This window comes from Zea mays, chromosome 2 (genome assembly GCF_902167145.1).
Source record: "Zea mays cultivar B73 chromosome 2, Zm-B73-REFERENCE-NAM-5.0, whole genome shotgun sequence".
Taxonomy (NCBI): Eukaryota; Viridiplantae; Streptophyta; class Magnoliopsida; order Poales; family Poaceae; genus Zea; species Zea mays.
The window spans coordinates 118,110,516-118,129,151 of record NC_050097.1 but is presented as its reverse complement, the minus strand read 5'-3'; positions in this window follow the sequence as shown (position 1 = coordinate 118,129,151).

Here is an 18,636-nt window from a genome sequence, read left to right as displayed (position 1 = left end):
TAGCCCCAACCACCAAAGTGACCGTTAGTGAGGGCTTCTATCGCATGGCGCACCGGACACTGTCCAGTGCGTCAGCCACGTCACCTAGTCGTTGGGTTCTGACCGTTGGAGCTTATGACAGGTGGGCCACCGGACAATCCGGTGGTGCACCAGACAGTCACTATTCACTGTCCGGTGCGCCTTCTGGCGCTGCTCTGACTTCTGCGCGCGCAGGCACGCACTGTTCACTTTTACTGTTCCGTTGCAGACGATCGTTGGCGCTGTGTAGCCATTACTCCGCTGGCACACCGGACAGTCCGGTGAATTATAGCGGAGCGGCTCCCAGAATCCCGAAGGTGGCAATTTTGGAGTTCGGTTCCCTGGTGCACCGGACACTGTCCGGTGCGCCAGACCAGGGCTGCCTTTGGGTTGTCTTTTGCTCTCTTTGTTTGAACCCTTTCTTTGTCTTTTTATTGGTTTGTTGTGAACCTTTGGCACCTATAAAACTTATAATCTAGAGCAAACTAGTTAGTCCAATTATTTTGTGTTGGGCAATTCAACCACCAAAATTCATATAGGAAAAGGTGTAAGCCTATTTCCCTTTCAGAAATCAAGTGAAGAAAAATATCTTGAGTGAAGTGGATCTTGCCCCGGGAAGGGGTAAGATCCTTGTGTTGTCTTGCGGTCGGCAGGCCACTCAAGACAGATCTGGATGACGTAGAGTCGAAAAGAGGTGGAGGTGGATATGCGGAAAGCTACAACTAGTACTACGCTACATCTACTCATAGGGCAGGAATGACAAAGAAAGTAAATTGATTCAATTGAAATGTGTTTAGGGGGTTTTCAATTGACCATACCTTTCATATATGTAGGAGGAGGTCTGGACACGTTCCTAAACAATATCAAACTGTCGGCGTTTCGACCCCGGGGGGTCCCTGGACCGACGAGTAAATTGTCGTTGCGTGCCCTAGCCCAGATGGGTCAGCGCGAGACGGAACACAAAGAGGGGAAAACTGCGGCTTCGTGTTGCCCTGCGCCCAGGGTGGATGCGCTTGCAGTAGGGGGTTACAAGCGTTTGCGAGGGAGAGAGAGAGAGAGCCCGTTCGTCAGCCCGTCCTCCCGCGTGGCCACCTCTTCGTACGAGGGCCCTGGACCTTCCTTTTATAGATGTAAGGAGAGGGTCCAGGTGTACAATGGGGGGGTGTAGCAATATGCTAACGTGTCCGACAGAGAGGAGCCAGAGTCCTATGTACATGCCGACGTGGCTGTCGGAGAGGTGCTAGTGCCCTGTGCATGTGATGTCGTGGCCGTCGGAGGAGCGCTTGAGCCTTGTAGAAGCACAGCTGTTGGGGCTGTCGGGACCTTGCTGACGTCTCCTTGCTTCTGTAGGGGGCTGAGAACCGTCGTCGTCATGGGAGCACGCGGGGTGCCATCATTACTTGTTTACCGGGGCGAGCCAGATGGGACACCGGTCTTGTTCCCCGTAGCCTGAGCTAGCTAGGGGTAGGGTAATGATGTACCCCCCCTGTGGCGTGGTCGGTCCGAGCCCAAGGTCGGGCGAGGCAATGACTCCTCCGAGGTCGAGGTTGAGGCCGAGCCCTGGGGTCGGGCGAGGCGGAGACCGTCTTCCGAGGTCGAGGTTGAGGCCGAGCCCTGGGGTCGGGCGAGGCGGAGACCGTCTTTCGGGGTCGAGGTTGAGGTCGAGCCCTGGGGTCGGGCGAGGCCGAGACCGTCTTCCGAGGTCGAGGTTGAGGCCGAGCCCTGGGGTCGAGCGAGGCGGAGACCGTCTTCCGAGGCCGAGGCGGGGGCCGAGCCCCGGGGTCGGGTGAGGCGGAGCTTCCTATGGCGCCTGAGGCTGGACTCGGCTGCTGTCAGCCTCACCCTGGCGGGTGGCACAACAGTCGGAGCAGGGCAGGCGACGCTGTTTTCCTGTCAGGTCAGTCAGTGGAGGGGCGAAGTGACTGCGGTCACTTCGGCCCTGCCGACTAAGGAACGCGCGTCAGGATAAGGTGTCAGGCGATCCTTGCATTGAATGCTCCTGCGATACGGTCGGTTGGCGAGACGATCTGGCCAAGGTTGCTTCACTGTGAAGCCTGTCCGAGCTGGGCCTCGGGCGAGTCGAGGGTGCGCCCGTTGCTTGAGGAGGCCCTTGGGCGAGGCGTGAATCCGCCTGGGTCTACTGTTCCTGCCCGAGGCTGGGCTCGGGCGAGGCGAGATCGTGTCCCTTGAGTGGACAGAGCCTTGACCTGAATTGCACCCATCAGGCTTCTGCAGCTTGTGCTGATGGTGATTACCAGCCGAGTTTAGGAGTCTTGGGGGTACCCCTAATTATGGTCCCCGACAGTAGCCCCCGAGCCTCAAAGGGAGTGTTGGTACTCGCTTGGAGGCTTTGTCGCACTTTTTTGCAAGGGGACCAGCCTTTCTCGATTACATTTTGTTCTGGTGGGTGCGCGCGAGTGCACCCACCGGGTGTAGCCCCCGAGGCCTCGGAGGAGTGGTTTGACTCCTCCGAGGTCTTAAGGCCTTTCGTGACGCCTCGGCCGGTATGGTTGTTCCCTCATGCGATCTGATCGTAGCCCGGGTGCATGGTCAGGTTCCGAGTTCTTGGGCTGGTATGTTGACGCTGTCAACGGTTTGGCCGGAGCCGGGTTTGCGAGAGCAGCCCCCGAGCCTCTGCACAAAGCGAGAGGACGATCAAGGACTGACTTGGCTTTTATCATACGCCCCTTCGTCACCTTTCCGCAAGGAGGAGGGAGGGAAAGTGCCATGTTGTCCTCGGAGGGCGCCGAACTTGGTGTCTCCAGTGAGTTGCTAACGGGTGATCCGAGTGGACGTCCGTCCCCGTTCGATAAGGGTCAGCTAGTGGCCCAGAGGCGCGCTCCAAAAGTACCTGCAGGTGATTTGCCGGACTCGGTCCCGTTTGATAGGGTCCGAGGGCTCGATGCCTCCCTCTGATGGGATTCCATTACAGAATCGCTCCTGCTGGTCTCGGAAATGTCCTAGGGTACCTCGGGAGCGTAGCCCGAGCCTCGGCCATGTATCGGACGTACCCAGAGTCATCCCTCGCTCTGCGTGTTATGGGGCGGCCATCGAATCCTTCGGGGGGCCAACCTTCCACCCCTGATCAGTAGTGGGCGCGGAGCCCAAGTGGTCTGAGGCGGCTGTCGAACCCTTCCGAGGGGCCAGCCTTCGAACCTCTGATCAGTAATGAGCCTGAAGCCCGAGTGCTCTGGGGCGGCTGTCAAACCCTTCCGAGGGGCCAGCCTTCAAACCCCTGATCAGTAGGAGGGCTCGGGGCCCGCTTCCTTCGCGGAGAAGGATCCCTTTTGGATTATCCCCTTTCCTGGTCCCTGTAGCAAGAGAGAGAAAGGGGAAGAGGAAAAGGATACGAAATTAAACGATGTGGCGCACCTTTTTTGACACGGTCATCATGGTGGAGGTGAAACGTCGCCCGCTTCACCTGCCAAAGGTGTCGCCTGCCCTGCCGCGAAGTTAATGCGACGGGACGGGTGGTTCGCGGGGCAGCCGTTGCGCGAGCCGTTCGAGGGACGGAACACGGGCGCGTCGTCTTCACGCCATGGGAGAGGGCTCCCTGCTGCTCCAGGAGGGGACGTGAGCTTGCAGACGATTTGACTGCTGCTTCCGCCCGCCTGCTGCCGCCATTACTGCCGGCCCACTTTTGGCCATATCGACCGTCGTGCCTTCTCCCGCGGCTGACTGACCCTTGACCAATGCGCTTGGTTGGCACTGTTGGGCCATGCGCAGGGTTGCCTTGAGTCGCGGCATTGGTTCCGCAATCGAGAAGGCGCGACATTAGCGTAAGTGGCGGTGCAGTTTTTCGCACATAGTAACCGGCGCGCCGGTTACATGACGTGTGGGCCTGGTCCTCCATGCTGGATGCGTCGAAGTCGAAAGGGTGCGTCTCCGTGGTGCAGTTGCATGCCACCTTCATGGCGGTCCGCCCTTTCACCCGCTGGTTTAGGCGAAGATGGAGGTGTGCTTGTAACCGCTGGGCGGTTATACGCTCCGCGCGCGGCGGTTTGGCTTCTTCTGTCCCGGGCCAGCTTGCATGACGTGTGGGACCCATCCCCCGTGTCGTAGGGGGAGGACCTTGGAGCGCGTTGGTGAAGACTTAGTCCGTGACACCTGAGGACGCGAGTGGGGAGAGTCGCCTTTAAAAAGGGATCGACCCCCTGGGTGGTAGCCACGCCTTCGCACTCCCCTCATGCATTGCGCCCTTCCACCTTCTGAGCCCCCAGATGGGGAGCGCCCGTGTTGCTTTCGTCTTGCTGCTGTTGGAGGAGCGCAACTTCGCGGAGGTTGGCACCTTTCAGCCATTGCTCGGCTTCAAGGATTTTCATCACGCAGCCCGGCTGCATTCCCTCACCAATGGTCACACAGGATGGCGACCATCGGTTTGATGGTGGGAAGAAGCAAGCCAGGCTGCGGCCTCTGCCCCCCCAGCTTCAAGGATCTTCATCATCCTTGCTAGGGCGGGGGGGCGAGCTGAGCCGGAGCTCTACCTCCCGTATGGGTCGGCGGGCCACCTCTTCCTTCAGCGTTCAGAGGAGAGGGCACTCACCAGCCTAGCGGAGGGGGCGGACTTCGATAACGCGGGGCCGATCGGCCACAAGCGTCGTCAGCTCGAGCATGCCTGGTTCGCTGGCCCAGCTGCCTCTGGCGCAGCTTCCGGTGCCACCTCCCACCGCTGGGCGGAGTGTGGCTATCTGCCCACCGTACGGGCGGCTGTTGCGCCGCGCGCACCGGGGGACCGCCCAAGACATCGCACGCCGCTAGGGCAGCGTTCATGTTCTTGGGTTGTCCTGCCCTCGCTCCGGCACGACGCCTCCGCGCAGGGGTCGGTGCTCGCCCGTCCGGGAGGACTTGAGTGGGGATCTACCGGTCGACAAGTGGCTATTGTCGTCGGTGCTGAGGTGGTGGCAGCTGGAGAAGGCTTCTCTGCTGACGAGACCGTCAGCGCCACCCGCAGACCGATCTCCGGCTCTTTAGCTTTGATAGCTTCTCCTCGCCCCTCGAGTGGGGACGCGGGCGAGGGCCTTGTTGCAGCAGCGTCTGCCCTGAGGTCATCGCTGCTGTTGTTTAGCCGCCCGGAGCGGAGGTTGTTGTCGCTGCTGATGGAGCAGGTGGCGGCGAGCCAACTGGAGTTTGTCGTCCTGCAGGCCCTCCGATGTGGAGGTTGTTCATACCCGCAGGAGTGGAACCGGAGTTCCGTTTGTAATGGCACCTTGAGTGTCGGTGTCTGTTCATTGTGGCTATCGGGGCCTGAACATCTAGGTATTTGGGTGCAATACCGTGTTTCTTCCTCATTTCGAGCACCAGGACTCGCCCGTCGGCTAGCTAAACCGCTTAACCAAGTGTGAGTTGCCCTGTGCGGAAGGTGACGAGCGAGGTATCAGTATCCCGGAGGCGTAGGAGTCCCTCAGCTCGGTCGGCCTTGCCACCCAAGGCTTCTCTTGCTCAGTTAAAGAAACCCTAGGCCGCTCTGCGATGAGCCGGAGCCGGAGGCAGCGGTGTCAGCGTGGACAGAGGCGGAGTCGGCTCGAGAAGAAGCTTCGTCGGCCCAGGAGCAGGTGACTTCCTAGGCCGAGGAGGCATAGCAGCGGCGGCTGGAACCTGGCCAGGTCGTCCACTGGCGGGACCAACCCCGGAGTCAGGCTGCCGAGGCCATGAGCCGGGCTGATGTCCTCGGGGGACAGCTGGCTGAGGCTACGGAGCGGCCGGTCAAGCCGTCTGCTCGGGTCGGGTTCCTGGAGGAGACCCTGGCGGCGATGGCCCAGGCGCGGTGCTGACATCTTCCTTCGAGGTGGAGATCCTCCGCCCGTGTCGCCGTCTGAGGCCGGGCCAGATTCCGCCGAAGGTGGAGACAACGCCAAGGGTGCTGCTACTTCCCCTATTGATGTCTGAACCAGCAGGAACAGTTTGTCTATAGTATGCATATGTTTTTTGCGGCCGCCGAGGCCCAAACATATAATTGTCGTGTTATAAAGCTGCGTTTCTTTTCCTCTTGTTTCGAGTATCAGAACTTGTTTGTCGGTAGCAGAATTGCTTATCCGAGCGAGAGTTACTTATCGCGAAAGGTGATGAGTAAGGTATCCGTATCCCGGAGGCGTAGGAGTCCCTCGGCTCGGTCGGCCTCGCCGCTTACGTGTACTCTTACTCGTCCGCAGGATTTTGTTATCGATATAGTCGAGAAGGCACGAAAGTCGTTCTGCCAGAAAAGTTTTTGAGCGTTAAGACCTGTTCGGCAGCAGAATCGCTTATCCGAGCGTGAGTTACTTATCGCAGAAGGTGATGAGTGAGGTATCCGTATCCCGGAGGCGTAGGAGTCCCTCGGCTCGGTCAGCCTTGCCGCTTACGTGTACTCCGTCGTTTTCAGGATCCCGCTATCGAAGTAGTCGAAAAGCGCGAAAGATGTTCTGGCAGAAATACTTTTTCCGAGGAAAATTTTGACGCAGAGGGGGTTCCCCCCTTCTAGCCCCCGAGGGAGGGTCGGGCTTTGCCGAGGCAAGGCTGACCCTTCCTTGACGGTTAGACTCTATTTGTGTATGTAAAGAGAATGAGGTATATGAACAACTTGAAAACATCTTAAGGGTAAAAGCGACGTAGCTGTCGGATGTTCCAAGCGTTGCTGTAGACCTCGCCTTAACTGTTGGCTAGCTTGTATGTTCCAGGCTTCAAAATCTTGGCGATGATGAACGGCCCTTCCCAGAGAGGAGTGAGCTTGTGGCGCCCTCGGGCGTCTTGTCGTAGCCGAAGTACCAAGTCCCCCACCTGGAGGTCTCGAGACCGAACCTCTCGGGCGTGGTAGCGTCGCAGAGACTGCTGATACCGTGCCGAGTGTAGTAAGGCCATGTTCCGAGCCTCTTCCAGCTGGTCCAGTGAGTCTTCTCGGCTGGTCTGGTTGCTTCGGTCGTCGTACGCCTTTGTCCTCGGGGAACCGTATTCTAAGTATGTGGGCAAGATAGCCTCGGCCCCATAGACTAGAAAGAACGGCGTGAAGCCCGTGGCTCAGCTTGGCGTCGTCCTCAGACTCCAGACCATCGAGGGGAGTTCCTTCATCCGTCGCTTGCTGAACTTGTTGAGTTCGTTTGTAGATCCTCGGCTTAAGTCCCTGCATAATCATGTCGTTGGCACACTCTACCTGCCCATTCGTCATGGGGTGAGCTACGGCGGCCCAGTCCACCCGGATGTGGTGGTCCTCGCAGAAGTCCAAGAACTTCCTGCCAGTGAACTGGGTGCCGTTGTCGGTGATGATGGAGCTCGGGACCCCAAAGCGATGGATGATGTTGGTGAAGAACGCCACCGCCTGTTCGGACCTGATGCTGTTTAGGGGTCGGACCTCGATCCACTTGGAGAATTTGTCGATAGCGACAATCAGGTGCGTGAAGCCCCCAGGTGCCTTCTACAAGGGACCGACGAGGTCCAGACCCCACACAGCAAACGACCAGGTGATGGGTATTATTTACTGGGCCTGAGCGGGCAGGTGTGTCTGCCTTGCGTAGAATTGACACCCTTGGCAGGTGCGCACAATCCTAGTGGCGTCGGCCACCGCGGTTGGCCAGTAGAAACCTTGTCGGAAGGCGTTTCCAACGAGGGTTCGAGGTGCTGCGTGATGACCGCAAGCCCCCGAGTGTATTTCTTGCAATAGCTCCTGACCTTCGGCGATGGATATGCATCGTTGGAGGATGCTTGAGGGGCTGCGGTGGTAGAGCTCATTCTCGTCACCCAGTAAGACGAACGACTTGGCGTGTTGCGCTAGTCGCCGAGCTTTGGCTCTATCGAGGGGTAGCTCTCCTCGGTGGAGATATTGCAGGTACGGGGTCTGCCAGTTTCAATTAGGCGTGACCCCATTCCGCTCTTCCTCGACGCGCAGTGCCTCACCTTCAGCGGCCGAGGGTGCGTCGGGCTGGGTCGAGGCCTCCCCGGGCTCGGGCGTGTCGTTGGTCTTGACAGAGGGTTGATGTAGGTCTCAGGAGAAGACGTCCGGGGGAACCGTTGTCCGTCCCGAGGCTATCTTAGCCAGCTCGTCCGCAGTCTCGTTGTACCGTCGAGCGACGTGGTTGAGCTCGAGCCCGTAGAACTTGTCTTCCAAGCGCCGAACCTCGTCGCAGTAGGCCTCCATCTTCGGGTCGCGGCAGTGGGAGTTCTTCATGACTTGGTCGATGACAAGCTGCGAGTCGCCACGAGCGTCGAGGCACCGAACCCCTAGCTCGATGGCGATGCGCAACCCGTTAACCAGAGCCTCGTACTCGGCCACGTTGTTTGACACCGGGAAATGGAGGCGCAGCACGTAGCGGAGGTGCTTCCCGAGGGGTGAGATGAAGAGCAGGCCCGCACCCGCTCCTGTTTTCATCAGTGACCCGTTGAAATACATGGTCCAGAGTTCCAGTTGGATCGGAGCTGCTGGAAGCTGGGTGTCGACCCATTCAGCCACAAAGTCCGCCAAGACTTGGGACTTGATGGCCTTCCGAGGAGTGAACGAGATTGTCTCGCCCATGATCTCCACCGCCCATTTTGCAATCCTACCCGAGGCCTCTCGGCACTGGATGATCTCCCCTAGGGGGAAGGATGACACCACAGTCACCGGATGAGACTCGAAGTAGTGTCGCAACTTTCGCCGCGTCAGAATTACCGCGTACAGTAGCTTCTGAATTTGCGGGTAGCGGATTTTGGTCTCAGATAGTACTTCACTGATGAAGTAGACCGGCCTCTGGACGAGCAATGCATGCCCTTCTTCTCGTCTCTCGACCACCTGAGTGGTTGCGGCTATGTAGGTCAAGTGGGCTTCTCCCGCAGCGGGGGGCACCAGGATGGGCGCGCTTGTAAGGAGCGCCTTTAAGTTCTCGAGGGCTTCCTCGGCCTCGGGGGTCCAAGTGAAGCGCTCGGTCTTCCTTAAGAGGCGGTACAGGGGTAGGCCTCTTTCGCCGAGGCGCGAGATGAAGCGGCTCAGAGCCGCAAGGCATCCCATGACCCTCTGTACTCCTTTCAAGTCCTTGATAGGCCCCATGTTGGTGATGGCCGCGATTTTCTCCGGGTTGGCCTCGATGCCCCGCTCGGAGACGGTGAACCCCAGGAGCATGCCTCGGGGGACTCCGAAGACACACTTCTCGGGGTTGAGTTTCACGCCCTTCGCTCTCAGACACTTAAAGACATTTCAAGGTCAGAGAGGAGGACAGAGGCTTTCCCCGTCTTGACTACGATGTCATCGACGTAAGCCTCGACCGTTCGGCCAATGTGCTCTCCAAACACGTGGTTCATGCACCTTTGGTATGTCGTGCCTGCATTCCTTAAACCGAATGGCATAGTAATATAGCAGTACATGCCAAAGGGTGTGATGAAAGAGGTCGCGAGCTGGTCGGACTCTTTCATCCTGATTTGGTGATACCCTGAGTAGGCATCGAGGAATGACAGGGTTTTGCACCCAGCAGTGGAATCCACGATTGGATCGATGCGAGGTAGAGGGTAGGGAACCTTCGGACATGCTTTGTTTAGACCAGTGTAGTCTACACACATCCTCCATTTCCCACCTTTCTTTTTCACAAGCACAGGGTTGGCTAGCCATTCGGGATGGAATACCTCTTTGATGAACCCTGCAGCCATCAGCTTGTGGATCTCCTCGCCTATGGCTCTGCGCTTTTCTTCGTCGAATCGGCGCAGAGGCTGCTTCACGGGTCGGGCTCCAGCTCGGATATCCAGCGAGTGCTCGGCGACATCCCTCGGTATGCCAGGCATGTCCGAGGGACTCCACGCAAAAACCTCGGCGTTCGCGCGGAGAAAGTAGACGAGCACTGCTTCCTATTTGGGGTCGAGCTTGGAGCCGATCCAGACTTGTTTGGAGGCGTCGTTGCTGGGGTCGAGAGGGACGGACTTAACCGCCTCTGCTGGCTCGAAGTTGCCAGCGTGGCGCTTCGCATATGGCACCTCCTTGGAGAGGCTCTCCAGGTCGGCGATGAGGGCCTCGGATTCGGCGAGGGCCTCAGCATACTCCACGCACTCCACGTCGCATTCGTACGCGTGTCGGTATGTGGATCCGACGGTGATGACCCCGTTGGGGCCCGACATCTTGAGCTTGAGGTAGGTGTAGTTGGGGACGGCCATGAACTTGGCGTAGCATGGTCTCCCCAGCACTGCGTGGTAGTTTCCTCGGAACCCGACCACCTCGAACGTGAGGGTTTCCTTTCGGAAGTTGGAGGGAGTCCCGAAGCAGACGGGCAGTTTGAGTTGCCCAAGGGGCTGGACGCGCTTCCCGGGGATGATCCCGTGAAAGAGCGCCGCACCGGCTCGGATCGTGGACAGATCGATCTGTAAGAGCCCGAGGGTCTCGGCGTAGATGATGTTGAGGCTGCTGCCTCCGTCCATGAGGACCTTGGTAAGCCTGACGTTGCCGATGACAGGATCGACAACGAGCGGGTACTTCCCTGGGCTCGGCACGCGGTCGGGGTGGTCGCCTTGGTCGAAGGTGATGGGCTTGTCGGACCAGTCTAGGTAGACTGGCGCCGCCACCTTCACCGAGCAGACCTCCTGGCGCTCCTGCTTGCGGTGCCGAGATGAGGCGTTCGCCACCTGCCCTCCGTAGATCATGAAGCAGTCGTGGACCTCGGGGAACTCCTCTGCTTTGTTGCCCTCCTTCTTGTCATTGTTATGACCTTTGCCACCTTCGGACGGGGGCCCGGCCTTATGGAAGTAGCGCCGAAGCATGACGCACTCCTCAAGGGTGTGCTTGACGGGACCCTGATGATAGGGGCACGACTCCTTGAGCATCTTGTCGAACAGGTTGGCCCCTCCGGGAGGCTTCCGAGGGTTCCTGTGCTCGGCGGCGGCGACAAGATCTGCGTTGGCGGCGTCGCGTTTCGCTTGCGACTTCTTCTTGACCTTCTTCTTCGTGCCGCGCTGAGCGGACGCCTCGGGGACGTCTTCCTGCTGGCGTCCCTGAGGCTGCTTGTCCTTCCGGAAGATGGCCTCGACCGCCTCCTGACCAGATGCGAACTTGGTGGCGATGTCCATCAGCTCGCTTGCCCTGGTGGGAGTCTTGTGACCCAGCTTGCTCACCAGGTCACGGAAAGTGGTGCCGGCAAGGAACGCGCCGATGACATCTGAGTCAGTGATGTTGGGCAGCTCGGTGCGCTGCTTCGAAAATTGTCGGATGTAGTCCCGCAGGGATTCTCCTGGCTGCTGGCGGCAGCTTCGGAGATCCCAGGAGTTCCCAGGGCGCACGTATGTGCCCTGGAAGTTTCCGGCGAAGGCTTTGACCAGGTCATCCCAGTTGGAGATCTGCGCAGGAGGCAGATGCTCCAGCCAGGCTCGGGCGGCGTCGGAGAGGGACAGGGGGAGGTTGCAGATGATGAGGTTGTCATCGTCCGTTCCACCCAACTGGCAGGCCAGTCTGTAGTCCGCGAGCCACAGTTCTGGCCTTGTTTCCCCCGAGTACTTAGTGATGGTAGTCGGAGCTCGGAACCGGGTCGGGAACGACGCCCGTCGTATGGCCCGGCTGAAAGCTTGCGGACCGGGTGGTTTGGGCGAGGGGCTCGATCTTCCCCGCTGTCGTAGCGTCCCCCACGCCTGGGGTGGTAGCCTCGGCGCACCTTCTCGTCGAGGTGGGCTCGACGGTCGCGGCGGTGGTGCTCGTTGCCGAGGCGACCCGGGGCTGCATGTGTTGCGTCCCGTGTGCGCCCGGTGTGGACCGAGGCTTCCCGCATGAATCGGGAAGTCGCGGCGCGATGCTCCGGGGGGTACCCTTGCCTTCGGGAGGCAGAGCTCTTGGCCCGTCAGACCGCAGCATCCTCTAGGAGATTCTTGAGTTCTCCCTGGATACGCCGCCCTCGGTGGTGGATGGCTCTGGCATCGCTCGGAGTAGTATTGCTGCTGCAGCCAGGTTCTGGCCGACCCCACTGGAAGCCGGGGGCAGCCTTGCCCTGGCATCGTCAGCGATGCGGTGCTGGACGCCCTGGGCCGGATGACGCGCTTCTCTGGCTAGTGCTCGGCCTGCCCACTCCTGCCCGATGTTCTGCCAGAGCTGCACAAGTTGTCCTGCTTCCTCGTCGAGCTTGGCTTGCATCTCCCGGATTTGCTCGAGCTGTGTGTCCTGACCCCCCGCAGGGACTGGAACCACAGCTAGCTCCCAAAGGATGTCAACGCGAGGCGCAGGCCTAGGGGGATCGTCGTCCTCCGGCATACCAAGGTGATTGCCTTCGTCGAGACCCCCTAGATCGACGTGCAAACATTCGCAACTTGGGCCACAGTCCTCGTCGTCAAGGTTGTGGCCACCATCGGAGTAATCGGAGAGGCAGTAGTCACATGCGGTCATGAAGTCTCGCATGGCGTTGAGATTACCGAGCCCAGAGAAATCCCAACCAGAGTCGGGCTCGTCATCTTCCTCGGAACCCGGGGGCCCGTGTAACACCCACTTTGTAAGAAAATCTAAAAGGAGGGATTATATTCCTTTATACGTATGTGTGTGTCCTCTCTATCTATCATTTCATGTGAACCCCTTACTTACACAAATAAATAATTAACAAGAGACACTTAAATAACTTGTGCATCATTTGGATTTTTGTTTGTTTGTGCATTTAAAACAATAGTAACATGGATAAAAAATAATATATTATAATGAGTAGAAGATTTAGATTAAACCCTAGATTTGAATTTGGATTATTATGGAAAAGAAGAAAGGGAATTTTAATGGAACCATTTATACCTTCCATAAATACATGACAAAGAAAATAAATGATAATATGGTGAACAGTAGAGTCTATATATTCACATTAGTAGGAATTCGGACATCTGGAGATTTGATGGTCGAAAGAGGAGTTTGAATTTGAATTGAATTTGAAAAGAGTAAAAAAAAAAAAAAAAGAGGAAAAGCTTAATTGGGCCACCGGGCGCCAATTCGGCCCACTTGGACTTACCCTGCGCTCGGCCCAACTCCACGTTCGACGCAGGAGGGCCCCACCGGGCAGACTCACACGCGCGCACTGACGGGCGGGTCCCGCGCGTCATACACCTCGTCCACGCTTCCTGCGCATATCCGTGTCTCTCTGCGCGTGGGACCCACTTGTCGGGTTCATCCTCTTCGATCGACCGAAACAACCTCCGCGCGGTCGCTGGCGGACTCCGCGCTCGGGCGCGTAGTAATCGGCGCTTCCGTTGCGCCCTGGACTATAAAAGAAGACCGCCGTGATCCCCCACCCTCATCTCATCCAATTGTACCCACCTCCGAGCACCAACACCGTCGCCGCCGTGAGCTCGTAGGACCATAGCGACCCGCCGCCGTCGACTCCGCTCTATATCGCCGCCGGGCGGCCCGTGGGTGGCCGGTTGAGTTCGCCGGACCACGGGGAAACTATACGCGTGCTCAGACTGCGATGATTGGCTTCCGCTCGGCGTGAATTGCTCACCGGAGTACAAACTCCGCCGCGGATCCGCACACCTCCGTGGGCAGTGGCCTTGCTGCCGTGAAGCAAGGTAATTTACCACCCGCACGCTTCCGTCATGCCCTTCACATTGTTTAGCGTTGGTCAATTTTGGGATTCGGGCTCAGGGGCGTCGAGCGATGCGCACCGGCGACCATCACCGCCGTGGAGATGTCTCGGCGGCGCTCCCCGTTGAGCTGAGGTTGGGGGCGATTCGTGGACCGTCTGATCGATCTTTGACGGTCCCGATTAGATCAAAGACACCCCTTCGTTCAATCGAGTTCGACCGTAGATTCATGATCCGAGGGTTGCGCGTCGATCTCGGTTACGTTGAGCGCGGGCCGTTGATCGCCGATCTAACGGCTGTGGATGTGTACCGGTTCGGTTTATACTAAGTCTAATCCGTGCCGTCCGTGGGTGATCCAACGGTCCAGATTAGATGTTACCCCTTCGCGGGTCGATTTTGTTAAAGAACCCCTCGGGTTTCACTAAATCAACCCGCCGTCCCTCGGGCACTGTTCCCTGTGTCTGGGATGACTTACACCGAGCCCCCTGACCTTTCTTATAATTGAGGCCCAGTCCAGTGAATAGGAAAATCATAGAAAATGATTTAGAAAATGATTTTTAGTGTTAAAATAAATCCAGAAACTTAATTAATTCATAACTAATTCATTTTAGCTCCAAATTGAGTCATTCCAATTCCTAAAATTTTGTAATAATATTCTCTACCATTTAGAATCACTGTTTTGACATGAACTCTGTCAGAAAATTTATTTATCATTTAATCATATTATAATCACCTTAAATCTTAGAAAATTCATAACTTGAATTCTACAACTCCAAAATTAATAATTCTTTTTCCTGTGATCTTATTTTAATATGTAGATTATTACTGTGTATTTTGTTTATATGTTTGATGTGATGTTCATTTTGCCTATACCATGTTTGTTTGTATTGCTACGACTAGTGCGAGGTCACGAGTCATCTGAAGAATCATCCTGGTACCTGGAATCTCAAGGCCCAGGCAAGTTGTGCCCTTGATCACTTCTTTTTACCTACTCATGTTCTGATTAATCATAATGATCTGCATAGGTTAATTTTGATGGGACCCAATAGGTTACCCTAGTTTGTCTATCTTTATACCTTGTTTACCACTGAACTTTTTGGGTAGTACTTGCTAGTGCTTTATGTGGTTTTGGGTATGAAGATACATTATTCATGATCACACTTTTATTATCTGTTTATTATCACTGTTCATGATAAGATCATTATGTTAATTGGAACATGGAGAACCACCCGGGAAAACAGTGCTACCACAAGGGTTTAATGGGACGCCCTTGGCCGATTAATTAGGAAAGCTAGTGGAAGACTACCTTACCCGAAAGGGGCAAGGGCAGTAGGGGAGTGGTCAGTGTAGGGAGGCCCTCGGGAGGATTTTGCTGTGATGGCGGTCCTGCAAGGGATTCCTGGGAAGGCCCTCGGGAGGATTTTGCTGTGATGGCGGTCCTGCAAGGGATTCCTGGGGAGGCCCTCGGGAGGATTTTGCTGTGATGGCGGTCCTGCAAGGGATTCCTGCATTGGAGCTTCCTATAAACTGTAGCGGGTTTTCTGAAGCTAGTGGAACTTTGTAAAGGCCTCGTAGTGTTACCCTGCCTCGCCTCCTCGGTAGAGGTGTATGGGAAGTCGCGATCCCTTGGCAGATGGGTAACATGACTTGTGGGTAAAGATGCGCAACCTCTGCAGAGTGTAAAACTGGTATACTAGCCGTGCTCACGGTCATGAGCAGCTCGGACCCTCACATGATTAAATTATGGAATTAAACTCAATTTGTCATATGCATTGCATCGCAGGTGATGTTGTACAGGTGATGTTGTTACTTCTGTTCTACTATTTAATTGGGTTGGTATTTACTTATACTTAGTAATTGCTAATAAAATTTTGACCAACTTTAAAAGCAATGCTCAGCTCTAACCATCCTCTTTGGTAAGCCTTACACTTCACATGAACTCCCACCTTTGGCGAGTTCATTCACATTATTCCCCACAACTTGCTGAGCGATGAACGTATGTGAGCTCACTCTTGCTGTCTCACATACACCACAGGTCAAGACCAGGTACTGCAGGATGATGCTCATGGTGGATGTTGCGATGAGTTCGTGAGTGGTCTAGGTCGTCGTCTCCCAGTCAACTTTGGGTTGCTGGACCGTTGTCTCCTTATAATGTAATTATTTATTTTGTATAGAACTCCTGTTATATATAAAGATGTGACATTCGATCCTGTGCCACTTTACATCATATGTGTGAGACTTGGTCCCAGCATACCTGGTGTTTATGTTAGCGCCCGGGTTTTGGACCCCTAAAATCCGGGTGTTACAGCCCGTAGGTTGAGACGGCCGTCAGTCGGTCCCAGGTTGACCACATATGGTACCCCGGAAGGTTAGGATATGCCTTTATGAAAGCGTCCAACAAAGCGGGGTCGCTTGGTGGGTCGAAGCTGAATCTAAAAGGCACAGGGTGGAAAACGGACGGTGCCTCTTGATCGACGGATGGTGACGAAGTCGCGTCGGGGACGGACTGCACCGTTATCTCAGGTACGAGGCTAATGCCTAGCAAGTCCTTCGCGAGCGTGCTGGCGTCATCCGTCTGCTTGGGGTTGGCGCGTTGTGGGGAAACGACGCTCATCTTCGTCTCAGACGCGAGGTCAACGCCCGACGTGTCCCCCGCTGGGGCGCCGGCGTCGTCGACTTGCTCGACAGCCAACGAGGTGCCACCTCCTGCTTGGCCATGGTTGCCCCGCCTCCTCCTCCTGTGGCGGGGAAGGTGACGGGACAGACCCGGATGCTGCTCTTCCGCCATGGGGGGAAGACGTCGTCGATTCTGCCGCCGCCGGGCGGGCTGATGGCCACCGTTGTTGCTGTCGCGCGGCGGAGGAAGGAGTACCATGTCGTAGCTGCCGTCGAGGGACATGAACTCGAGACTCCCGAAATGGAGCAACGTCCCGGGCTGGAGAGGTTGCTGGAGACTACCCATCTAGAGCTTGACGGGAAGCTGTTCGTCAACACGCAGCAGGCCCCTACCTGGCGCGCCAACTGTCGGCGTTTCGACCCCGGGGGGTCCCTGGACCGACGAGTAAATTTTCGCTGCGTGCCCCAGCCGAGATGGGTCAGCGCGAGACAGAACACAAAGAGGGGAAAACCGCGGCTTCGTGTTGCCCTGCGCCCAGGGTGGATGCGCTTGCAGTAGGGGGTTACAAGCGTTCGCGAGGGAGAGAGAGAGCCCGTTTGTCAGCCCGTCCTCCCGCGCGGCCACCTCTTCGTACGAGGGCCCTGGACCTTCCTTTTATAGATGTAAGGAGAGGGTCCAGGTGTACAATGGGGGGTGTAGCAATATGCTAACGTGTCCGGCAGAGAGGAGCCAGAGCCCTATGTACATGCCGACGTGGCTGTCGGAGAGGAGCTAGTGCCCTGTGCATGTGATGTCGTGGCCATCGGAGGAGCGCTTGAGCCATGTAGAAGCACAGTTGTCGGGGCTGTCGGGACCTTGCTGACGTCTCCTTGCTTCCGTAGGGGGCTGAGAACCGCCGTCGTCATGGGAGCACGCGGGGTGCCATCATTACTTGTTTACCGGGGCGAGCCAGATGGGGCGCCGGTCTTGTTCCCCGTAGCCTGAGCTAGCTAGGGGTAGGGTAATGATGTACCCCCCTGTGGCGTGGTCGGTCCGAGCCCAAGGTCGGGCAAGGCGATGACTCCTCCGAGGTCGAGGTTGAGGCCGAGCCCTGGGGTCGGGCGAGGCGGAGACCGTCTTCCGAGGTCGAGGTTGAGGCCGAGCCCTGGGGTCGGGCGAGGCGGAGACCGTCTTCCGGGGTCGAGGTTGAGGCTGAGCCCTGGGGTCAGGCGAGGCGGAGACTGTCTTCCGGGGTCGAGGTTGAGGCCGAGCCCTGGGGTCGGGCGAGGCGGAGACCGTCTTCCGAGGCCGAGGCGGGGGCTGAGCCCCGGGGTCGGGTGAGGCGGAGCTTCCTATGGCGCTTGAGGCTGGACTCGGCTGCTGTCAGCCTCACCCTGGCGGGTGGCACAGCAATCGAAGCAGGGCAGACGGCGCTGTTTTCCTGTCAGGTCAGTCAGTGGAGGGGCGAAGTGACTGCGGTCACTTCGGCCCTGCCGACTAAGGAACGCGCGTCAGGATAAGGTGTCAGGCGATCCTTGCATTGAATGCTCCTGCGATACGGTCGGTTGGCGAGACGATCTGGCCAAGGTTGCTTCACTGTGAAGCCTGTCCGAGCTGGGCCTCGGGCGAGTCGAGGGTGCGCCCGTTGCTTGAGGAGGCCCTCGGGCGAGGCGTGAATCCGCATGGGTCTACTGTTCCTGCCCGAGGCTGAGCTCGGGCGAGGCAAGATCGTGTCCCTTGAGTGGACGAAGCCTTGACCTGAATTGCACCCATCAGGCTTCTGCAGCTTGTGCTGATGGTGATTACCAGCCGAGTTTAGGAGTATTGAGGGGACCCCTAATTATGGTCCCCGACACTAACTGATCTCATATGATTAGATGGATAACCACATACGAAGTAAGAAGAATCGTCTGAGTCAATCTGATCGCGAGGGCATGAATTGTCCGCCAATTTTGGTGTTCAACAAGATATATAATAAATACTATTAAATCATAGTAAATTTTCTAGTAAAAATATTGTTTTTCTTACAAACACGGTTATTTTCTTAAAAAATACTCATTCAACCATAATTTATAATTTGTTTGGTAATCGATTTGTCGTATTATTTTTTTTAGAAAAAATAAAAAATAAAGTCATACTTAAAATATATTATATACTAAACGATATCACGATAAAAAATATATTATATATTCTGAAATGCTCAGTGACTTTGGGAAAAAGAGTATGTATATGTGTAAGACTGTCTTCAACAACGTGTGCTAAAAGGATTCGTACGCTAAATTAGCATTCCATACGCACGCTATCGCTTCCAACAATGTTCGCTAAGACGTCCACTAAAATATAGGAGCTCTCAGTCATCTCCCAAATCTAGAGAATCAGAGAACACTACTCGGTAGTTGCAGCTCGCTGTGTCGCACAACAGCACGCCTTGGCCGTCGTGGCCGAGTTCGGACATTGCGGCAGCGCAGAGCACCTTGACTGTACCATCCCCATCACCGTTGTGTCAGGCTGCGTGGTCGCCTGGTCGGTATTGGGTCTGTTTGATTCAGCTTTTCTGAGAATCA